The sequence below is a fragment of the Fistularia commersonii genome, chromosome 4 (assembly GCF_037954325.1).
Source record: "Fistularia commersonii isolate RoL2024-O1a breed Wild chromosome 4, RoL_Fcom_v1.0, whole genome shotgun sequence".
In the NCBI taxonomy this organism is placed as follows: domain Eukaryota; kingdom Metazoa; phylum Chordata; class Actinopteri; order Syngnathiformes; family Fistulariidae; genus Fistularia; species Fistularia commersonii.
Window position 1 is genome coordinate 7,205,629 of NC_141287.1, and position 10,231 is coordinate 7,215,859.

Sequence of the window (10,231 nt, forward strand, 5' to 3'; positions counted from 1 at the left end):
CCATTAATATATATATCTATATGTATATGTATATGTGTGATTTACTACTAGGCAGATATATAATCCATTTTATTACCACAATCATTAATTGTAGTGTTACATGTTTAAGATATACATTTTATAACATTAGAAACTTTAATATATAGGATAAATTGAGTTGTAAAGTACATTTTTAAGTACATTCCTACACATTATTCAATATTGTAGCGTTCTAGTCAGGGAAACACCCGGGTGACAGTAAAACGTCTGTTTAATGAGCAATAGCTGTTGTTGGCCACAGCCACACCACACAAGCCTGCAATGCAACTAACTGTTCCTGCTCAATAAGGTAAATTATAGGTTTAAAAAAAAACAAAAAACGAATTCATTGCACCCCAAACCACAACCTACAAAATTCCCAGCAACTCCCAAATCACACAGAAAACAAGCGTCAACATAAACCCCAACATTCGTGACTCACTACACCATATTACATGAATTATGAAGTATAGTTTTATTAATGTATCTCATTTTTATCACTGCTGATCTTGCTTTTTTCCTCTCAATATTAGTTTACTACTCACTTATATTTTCAGTTTCTTTTGAATAAATTATTTACTTGCCAGAAGCTGACGCTGTTGTTGCTGCTGCTGCTCCTGTAAATAAAGTGATTAGAAATGAACTGAATATATATGTGCTCCTCGTCACCACAGGTAATTTATTAGGCTGATTATATCAGAATGTGATAGCTTACATCCGCACTTTTAAGCTTTGTATTCAGTCCTTACAGAACTTTTTTTTTTTGGATCAGATTTGAAGTAAATCAAAACAACTGCAAAATCCTTGTATCATATGTTATGACGGATAAAATTATTTTTTCATGAGAAATATCATGTTAAAACAATTGTATACAGATATGATTCTGATCTTTATCTTATATGTTGGAACGGCCTTATGCTTCAGTACTCAAACTGAAATCCATCTGGGGAAAGCAGCAGCAGCATTTGCTATAAAATGATTCAGTTTGCAGTAGATCATAGTGCACTGGTGGCTTGATAAACTATGCATCTACTGTAACAACAATGATTATTCATGTCATTCTTCAAAGGTCCTTGAGAGGATTTCAACGCAGTAGCAAGAAACCTTTCGTATTAATTCAAGCTTGGCTAAGATTGTACCATCTGGGCCCTTTTACTTGATGATTAATGCCAAAGAGTTGATTAATATGGTCAACTGTAGTTTTATAAACACGTATTTCAGAGCTAAATGGCACACAAATGCATGGGATAAAGTCAATCAGAGCATCTAATTTGTGCTCTATATACAAATATGGGGATTGTGTGATTAGCATAACATGTGTCTACCAGAGAGAAAATAATCCAACAATTATAAGATGCCTTCAGTTATATGTACTTAAGGGTCGTCATTTGTTTCTAAATTAACTTACTACTGGTGCAGCATGATTAACAATAGCATGAGAAATAATTACCGATCAACACTCTGCAGATTAACAACAGCAAACTTTTCTCTTTATAACACTAGTATTTGTTCTAGACATTATGGCTTAGCAAACAAAATTAACTTTGTAATCCTTCTCCTCCTCACATTCTCTCGGTCTCTTTCAAAGTCACAGCACTTACTGCAAATATCATACAGGAAGTAATGGAGGCTGTTGAGTGGATCACACCCTGACACAGAGGCATCACACAACAGTGACCTCTGCAGGAGCTCACAACACATCAAATGTAGCTCAACTCTGCAGTAACTGCTGCAATAAATACATCTGAGAGTCTTGCATGTGTCAGGATCCAGAGTCAAAAGATAAAAGCATCGACTAACAAATGTTTGTGCTGTGTTTCACATAATAAATTTCATTTTGTCAGTATTGAATTTAGAAATTCTGTTGTAACAGGTATACCCCACCGTTGTTTCCCTATTTGCCAGCGAGTATAGAGTTCCACTTTTATACCCAAATTCCTTACTTTTTCATATTGCTATTGAATTACTAAATGGGATACCTATCAGCTTTTCCAAAAGCACAAATGCTCAGAATGGGGGCATATAACGGTCTACTAACAAATGATTAAAAAAATGAAAAAAGATTTTTTTAATCTTATTATGGAACATTTTTCATCTTTAATTCATTAAAAATTGTATTGTTCATTTCACAGTTTCTCTATAAGCTGCATCTCATGATGCAAACAGATATTGTGGTGAAGGGAGGCCTATACTCATGTCTCTCAATCACTCTGCTTCTGCCTGAACACAAAGCAGTGTCCAGGGCAGTGTCTGTGGAGGGGCAAGGGGAGGGAATGGAAAGGTGCCAAGCCACACAGACACCAGCAAAACGCAGGATCATAGAAGAGGGAGGAATGAATGATGCTTTGATAAGGGACAAAGTAAAGAGGGCAGACCAAACAGGAAAAGTAAGAGGGGAGAATGTGCGGGGCGTTGCCTGCCTGAGCAGGAAAATGTGCTGATATGAATATGATGTATTCTTCTTTGTCTTTTGTTGCAAAGTGTGTGTGTGAGTATGTATGCGTGTGTGTGTGTGTGTGTGTGTGTGGTGCATGTCTTTGTTTGTTTAGTTGTTGTTATAAATGCAGAAAACTGAACGCGATCAAAGTCAAAGTCACATTTCTCCACATGTACTGGACATACAGAGGAAGTGAGATGACAGTTCTCACAATCCCACATGATGAACGTCCAGTGAAATAAATGCATGTAAAGCTATTAAAAACCTGCCATTTTAACATCGTTGTGTTTAAAAAGAAAATAAGGAGAAGAATAAAAACACATAAATCAAGCTCTAAGGTGAAATGTGTGCAGGCGCTTCAAGTCCAACACATTAGAACATAGGTGGCAAACTCTGGCGCGCGGGCCACTTTTGGCCCGCAGTGTAATTATATTTGGCCCGCAAAGTTATAATAAATAATATGTGCCAGCCCACCGGTATTATAGCCTACAGCGTATGTACCGCTACCACAAATCCCAGAATGCTCTGCTGGTGTTTTGGCACGAAAATCACGACAGGGCCCATAGATGTCCTCTCCTCTGTTGACAGTTATCATAGCAACCTTATGCTAATACTTGTAACATACTACCTTTCTGAAAAATAGCAAAAAGAAATGCAGATGATCAGAGTAGATCAGTGTGCAGCAAACGGATCTTTAATTAATGTTTTCTTGATGCACAAATATTATTATTAATTCATATTTACATTTATTATCAGCCTGTGATAAAAGGTTAAAATTTTACTCAGAAGGTTGCAAATAAAAAGGACACGAATTTTATGTCATTTTCATTTAAATTATAATTGCCATTGATGTGTTTTTTAATTTAAATATCAATTTTAATATTAAGTTATACATTACCTAGTATTAACCTTTGCTAATTCCATATACAGTTTTTAAGCACAGCTTGTTTGGGTCTTTGAAAAGGGTCACTGTTATATCTGGAGGAAGATTTTTTTTTTTATAAATATCAACGTTGGCCCGTGACTTTGTCCCAGTTTTGAATTTAGCCCACTGTGTATTTGAGTTTGACACCCCTGCATTAGAACATTAAAAAACATGTACAAATTAGGAAAACATCTTAAGCAGTTTGACAGCACATGCACAGCATTTGGAAAACACGCTGCTGAATTTATGCAGCACAGTATGACGAGCTGCTAAATGTGCACACTGCACATTAAGATAAAACTGCTGCAAATGGTTCAGGGCCCCATTTAAGACCCTTTTGCAAGTCTTTTTTTCCTTTATTTATTTCTTAAGCTACAAAGTAAAGGATCACTTTCGTCAGTGTCTAGTTTTCTAAGTATCATGAGATGACTTGGACATGGATGATGTCCATCCCTCCCCAAAGAGCTTAATTTTTTTTAGCTCCATCTCATATGAAAAATTTGCAATACTCCCATGTATCAAAAAGATGTTATAAATATTGATTCATTATTATTATTGTTCCGTTGATTGGTTAAGCTTTTCAGCCAACATTTAGCAAATGTAGTCAATTTACAAAACGGACTATGTACAAGGATTGACTATGTAATGCCAGTAGATCATAAAATCAACCATTACCATGTGATGCTGTTTATTTTCTGCGTATTTATTTGGTAGCAGTGATGAGAAATAATTCATTATCTTTAATAAATATCGGTACATTTCATTACGGAAGAAATCATCGTTTTGGGGATCACTTTTTGATTCGGAGAAAATAACACTTTACACTCTACAATTTCCAGACATTTGATAGTTTGCTTTGAGCAAGAATTTTGTGTCACTTAGTGACTGGCACTTTATTTTTATTAGACTTCAGCAAAGTGCTGTATTTATACTTGCGTGGTGGAGAGGCTGACTGTTTGGTTTGGGTCTTTTAAGCTGCTTCACCAGGGGTTTTTCATGTGCCTCAAACAACAGCTTTGTAAAGTGACACACTGGTTTTGCACTTAAAGCAAATAAATATTACATTGTAGAATTATATTTACTGAATTTGCCAAAACACACAGTCCAAGTACTCACACAAGTGAAGGTGTTAGCCTGGAAATGAATGTGTAGGAGGAAATATGAGTTTAGCAATCTGTTCAGATAAACCTCTTTATCGGTAACAATGTTAAAGAAAATACAGTGGTATCTCTGTGTTACTACGATTGTCTGTTTCCAAATGTTTTTTTTTTTTTTATACACACAAAATTAACTTGATTGATACAGAACAGCGCACTATCCTCCATTGGCACTGAGTTTACAGATGACATGTCCAGTGCTGCAAACACATCTATTATATTCTGGCTTCATTCACGACATTTGGAAGAAGTAGAGTTGTGTTACAGTTTTATATAAGGGCTATGTTAGAGAACAACATTATCGTTCATTTGAAGTTATATTTACGGCCACCTGGGTAAATCGATTCCCCCCTGCCCACAGTTTCTCCGTTGCCAAGTGCTGGAGGAAAAACAGGTATAAATTAAACTGTGAAAAAAAGTAAAAAAAAAAAAAAAAGGAACAATGACCAAAAGGGCCTGAAAATAGTGTGAGTATTTCATAAAAAACAAAACAAAAAAAAAAAAAACATTGCAAGTTGTTTGGCTAAAACTAAACATTGAAGCTCTGTAAAGATGATCAGCACAGGTCAGGGGATAAAACCAGCACCCCAAGAAAACAGACTGACATTTGATACACCAGGATGAAAACTGCAGACAACAGCCTGTTATATAAACAAGCAGTTTGCACAGGATGCAAAGAGATTTTCTGCACTTCAAGTCTCTCGGTGAATGTTAAATACTCTCATGACCACTTAACTACACACACTTCTACAGCCTAATGTGATTCAGTGAAACAGTGTTCACATAAATACCACAAAGATGCTAATGTTCGGTTCGGTTTAGACTGTCTGGTAGTCATTTGACTATATTTGTCACTGAGGTTGATATTTCCAGTGTTATTGAACCGCATTATATCAAGAGGTGTTTCTAATATTTGCATACGTGAGAGGGGCAAAATATTAAAACCACATTTCAATGAATTGCACTCCTCACCCACCACCCCACATTTCTTTGCCCGGCACTACAGCGTGCAGGTATAGTATATGAAGAGGCAGGTGAGTGTATGACACTTCAGAAACACAGGTGGCCAAAACTGTGCCTGACTTCCTCTTGTGAAAAACAAACAGCTGCCTCTCCACCAACATGCTTACACCTTGCCTCCCCCTCTTCCACCTCCTCCTCCTCCTCCTCCTCCTCCTCCTCCTCCTCCAAAGCATACTTTTTCACTCAAAGCCCCGACTCTTTCCCCATTCTATTTCAAATATCTTCAGATTTCAGATAACAAGTCCACATATGCAGACTAACTAACTAAGAGGGGGAGATATAATTCCTTTGCAGGCGGCGATAAACCTGTGCAACAATTTCAGCACAGTGCTATGCATCTGAAATGAATATGCAGAGTGAATGGATAAAAAGGTTAATTAACCACCACTGAAGAGCAACAGATTTGACCCAAGTTTGATATGTGGAGGTAGAAAATACAGTTCCTGCGCTGATGCATTACTGGCACAACTGCAGACCTTTAAATGCTAAATTAGTAACTGAGAGAAGAGCCAGAAAAGGTAAAAAAAAAAAACATAATCGGCCTCTTTTCCCACACAAGGGACCAAGAAAACACAGGCTATATTGTAGCCCCCTTTTTTATGACAAGAGTTCTCCTTTATGTATTCAAATTAACTTCAGCTGCATAAATTTTTCCCAAGAGACACTATTGTCCTCCCGCATGTCCCTTGGGCTTCCCATCTCTTAGGAAAATCTCTTTGCCCCACGCATTTTATCCCCACACCTAGCAGACAGACTTTCATTGAGCACATTTAAATAGTTCATTGGAATATAATGGGAATTAAACCGCTTTTGGAAAACACCACTGAAGGAAAGGAATTTAGTGGACTGAGTAGTATTTCTTTAGACAGTCTGAAACAAATGTAGTGAATAGCCTCAATGGCTTCACCCTCGTGAATAATAACCTCGGTTGTGTTATGTGTGAAATAAAGATTACACACATCTCTCCCTCTCTTTGTCTCACTGCATTCAGGAAATTTAAAATAGAAAAATTTTATACCGATGGCTGAGTTGCAATTGGAGTTACAAATGTACGAACTCTATACTTTCATAATGACGCGATCCGAATGCTTCAAAAGGCACGTAGGTCTGCTCTAGTGAACTTGAATGTGTGGTCCTTGGTGCATAAAGTGGGCATAAAGCCATCTCTATAGCAATGAGGCTGTACTGAATGACAAAAAAAAGCCCGAGGCGTCGCCGTTGATACATTAACACAGGGGGAAGATGAAAAACTGAAATAGAACAAACAATAAAAAGGCAAAATACCGATCTTGTCTGGTGTTCCAGTCTGACAAGTCTTTCCCAGTGATATGTTGATTTATAGTTAAAAGGTGTAGATGTGTAACGTTTAGGGCGCAGATAAATTAAACAAGGCAGCGTGGACTCGCTGTGTATCTCCGAGGGGATCTGCTCAAGGCTCTCACAACAGAAACATCATCACATAACCACTTTTGTGAAAGTGATTCCAAAGTATTTCAATATTATCATATCTATTCACTGCTAGCGTGATTCAAATAGGCTCAATGGCGTGCTCGCCTCTACAAAACTCTCCCACAGGGTTCTAATAAAACAGTACAATTTCCCCACTCTCAATTCTCCCTCAGAAACATACCAGTCTGCAGCTCTGTGATCTGCGACAGACAAAATGAGACGCAGCAGCTACAACAGAACTGAGACAGTCAGAGTATTCCCTGCGCTCCTTGAATAGATAATGCTTTCCGTTCACATTCCTTTATTCTCTCAAAAAGAATGCATCAGAGGCCAAACATTAATTCTTCTCGTCATATGGAGGAGCTACAGTACGCAAGTGGCATACTACGTTGGGCTTTTGAATGATTAAGGGAACACATAAAGGGGATCTTGCGGCGCTTTGAAATTTCTGCAGTTCTTCTGAGTACTGTCAACTTATTCCCCACTCTGCAGGAGACTTGATGTTAAAAGACAACATTAATGAAAGCTCAGTAACAGGTAGAGACAGAGGGATTAATGCAATCTAAACACAGCAAGCCTCTCAGAAGTGGCTCAGGTTTGCAGGTGAGTGGGGAAACACTTTTCCACACTTTTTGTCTCTCTCCCCCCGCCATGAATCTCCTTTAAAGAAATGCCAATAGATCTGATCGCCTACTACTTTATTCCCCGACTCCCTCCCCAGGACCGTAAAGATGCACATGTGGGGGAATCACTTCAAGGAATGACATTGACTGGGGAAGTGCTGACTTGCACCGCTGTTTGTCTTTTGATGTGAGAGATCAAATCAATGTACACGGCATTCTCTGGGCAATATGCAGGCAGATTAGCATTAGCCTGAAGGTGCCTGCTTGCCCTCAATCATTAGCGTTTACTTCTGGCTCTCAAAATAATCAGGATTCACTCAGCGCTGGTGTGCACCACCTTGACGGGCGCATAAAAACATTTAAGATGGAGGGTAATGTAAGACCGTCATTATGAGCCTAAAACCGAAGCCATAGACACTGGCTGACAGTGGCATTTGTTATTGGTGTGAGCTGCATTATTTGTCACTGGTCTGTTGTGCAATGGTGCCTTCAAATGGAAAATACCACCATGAGTTCTCCTGAGAGCCTAAGTCAGATGGATTGAATGCTCTTGAACACTGATAAAGGTTGATCTCAGGTTGTGGCAACATTACAGAGAGCAAACTAATGCAGAGTAATTGGCATATTTTCTCCTGTCAGAATCCAGGAAATAACATATTAAACTCTAAACTTTGCAGCTGCAAGGGGAAAAGCAACGCACGTATCGATTCGAGAAAATTATGAAATTAGCGACCAACTTTCTCACAAACGGATATTCCCGCTCTAAAGGAAAGGACTAATGGCTAAAACTTTGACATTCAAAGGCTTAAGGATTTTGGCAGTGCATTTCTGCCACATTTGAATTCATACTGTTTGCCTGTAACTTCATGCTAATGATCAAAGTTGGGAAGGGTGGGTGGGTGGGGGGGGGTCTCCTGAGTGCAAGTTATGAAGATAAGATGAGGAGAGAGAGGGAAAGAGAGAGGGAGAGAGAACGTGCTTTGCTACCCTGCTTTGAACACTTACACTTTCCAACAAGCTTTGTTTTTTAATTGGCTGAAATTAATCTTAGGGATGTAGATGTCTGATTTGCATTCATTAAAACCCAACCAAAAGAAGTCATGCTTAATTCCAATCAAATTTGCTTAATTATGCATGGCGAGAAATTCCCAAATGAGCTGTGGATTTTTGTTAGACCCTTTTTTTTGTTTCCTATAGCAAATAAAATGTAATGAAGCTGTCTTTTTGTGTTTTACTGAATGGTGAGGAGCATATGAGGAGCACCTTGAGTCTGGGCTGAAAACAATATTACAGCTAAAGTAATTATAAGAATCTGCATTTTTCATTGTTAATTGTGGATGTCAGCATCATTAATTTTAATTTACGGCAGGCAATAAAATTAAGAATACTTTGTGCTGATGTTTTAAATCAAGCCTGTGAAGGGGACACATAATGCAACTTAAATCTGGAGCAGTTATTGATTGGGGTGGATGGTCTTTTCTATGAATCTTAAATAGGCAGATGCTGGAAATCTGCTTGAGACTTCACTTTTAAGAGTTAACTCCAGCACAAGATAGCACGAGTGTAATACAATTAAAGAAGTGTCAGTTTAAGTACACACACACACACACACACACACATAAAAAAAAAAATGCACAATAACACAATGATTTTGAACCAGATAACAGTGATTATAGAGATGTGAATCTAACGAACTTATAAGGACACACACAAGAAAAAAAAAAAACACAGCATTTTTTTTTTTTGTCCCCTTGTTTTGATACTGTGAGAATCAGTAATCAGATCGGCCAACATCCTCAAACTGTTTTCACAGACACTGTGAAAGCGGGTTGGAGAAGTTTGATGTGCAAAACAGTGCCATACAAGGTCTACAGGGGATGACATTATGTGTTTCTGCTCCAACACTTGATTTATAGCTTCATTTGGATCACGGCTGTACGAAACATATCCTGCTGCAGCAGGAGCTTTAGTGCATTGTAGTCTGAAAACAAAGGAAGAATAAAATTGATCTTTCTGGACACACACAGAATCAATGAATGACTATTTCCTGTTTCATGGCGTGTTAGTTCAACTGCTACTTGTTTTACAGAGGAGTAAAGGCCTTCAGAGTTCAGTGAGAACTTATGATGATGTCATTTCACATCCACAGAATAAGATGTCGGTTTCCTCTCCGCGCCTTGACATGTCAGGCTCACGTCGATATTCCAGCGTGCTCGCTCGCTTATTATTTAACGCCGCAAAAATTCCTTCTCGGTCGGTGCCTTTTCCCCCCCATATGAAGTAACTAGCCGGACAATAAGAATCAATCCGAAAACCTCGCACCTTAACGCACATCTAGAGTCGAAAGAAATTCTCCGCGCCTTACGCTTATTCCAAAGGATGTGTTTGTACCTGCCGGGTAAGTGCATTTTCTTCTCCAACAAGGTGATTGTGTTTCCAACATAAAAATACTCTACAGCGATGTTCAATTGTTCTCCTCAGGCTGGCTGTTAGCCAGTAACCCTTCATGACACATGGAGCTGCTGCACTATCAGCTCCCCTCTCCTCTTCCTGTCTGTGTTCTTGGCGGTGACTGAAGCAAGTCACTTTAATGCAACAA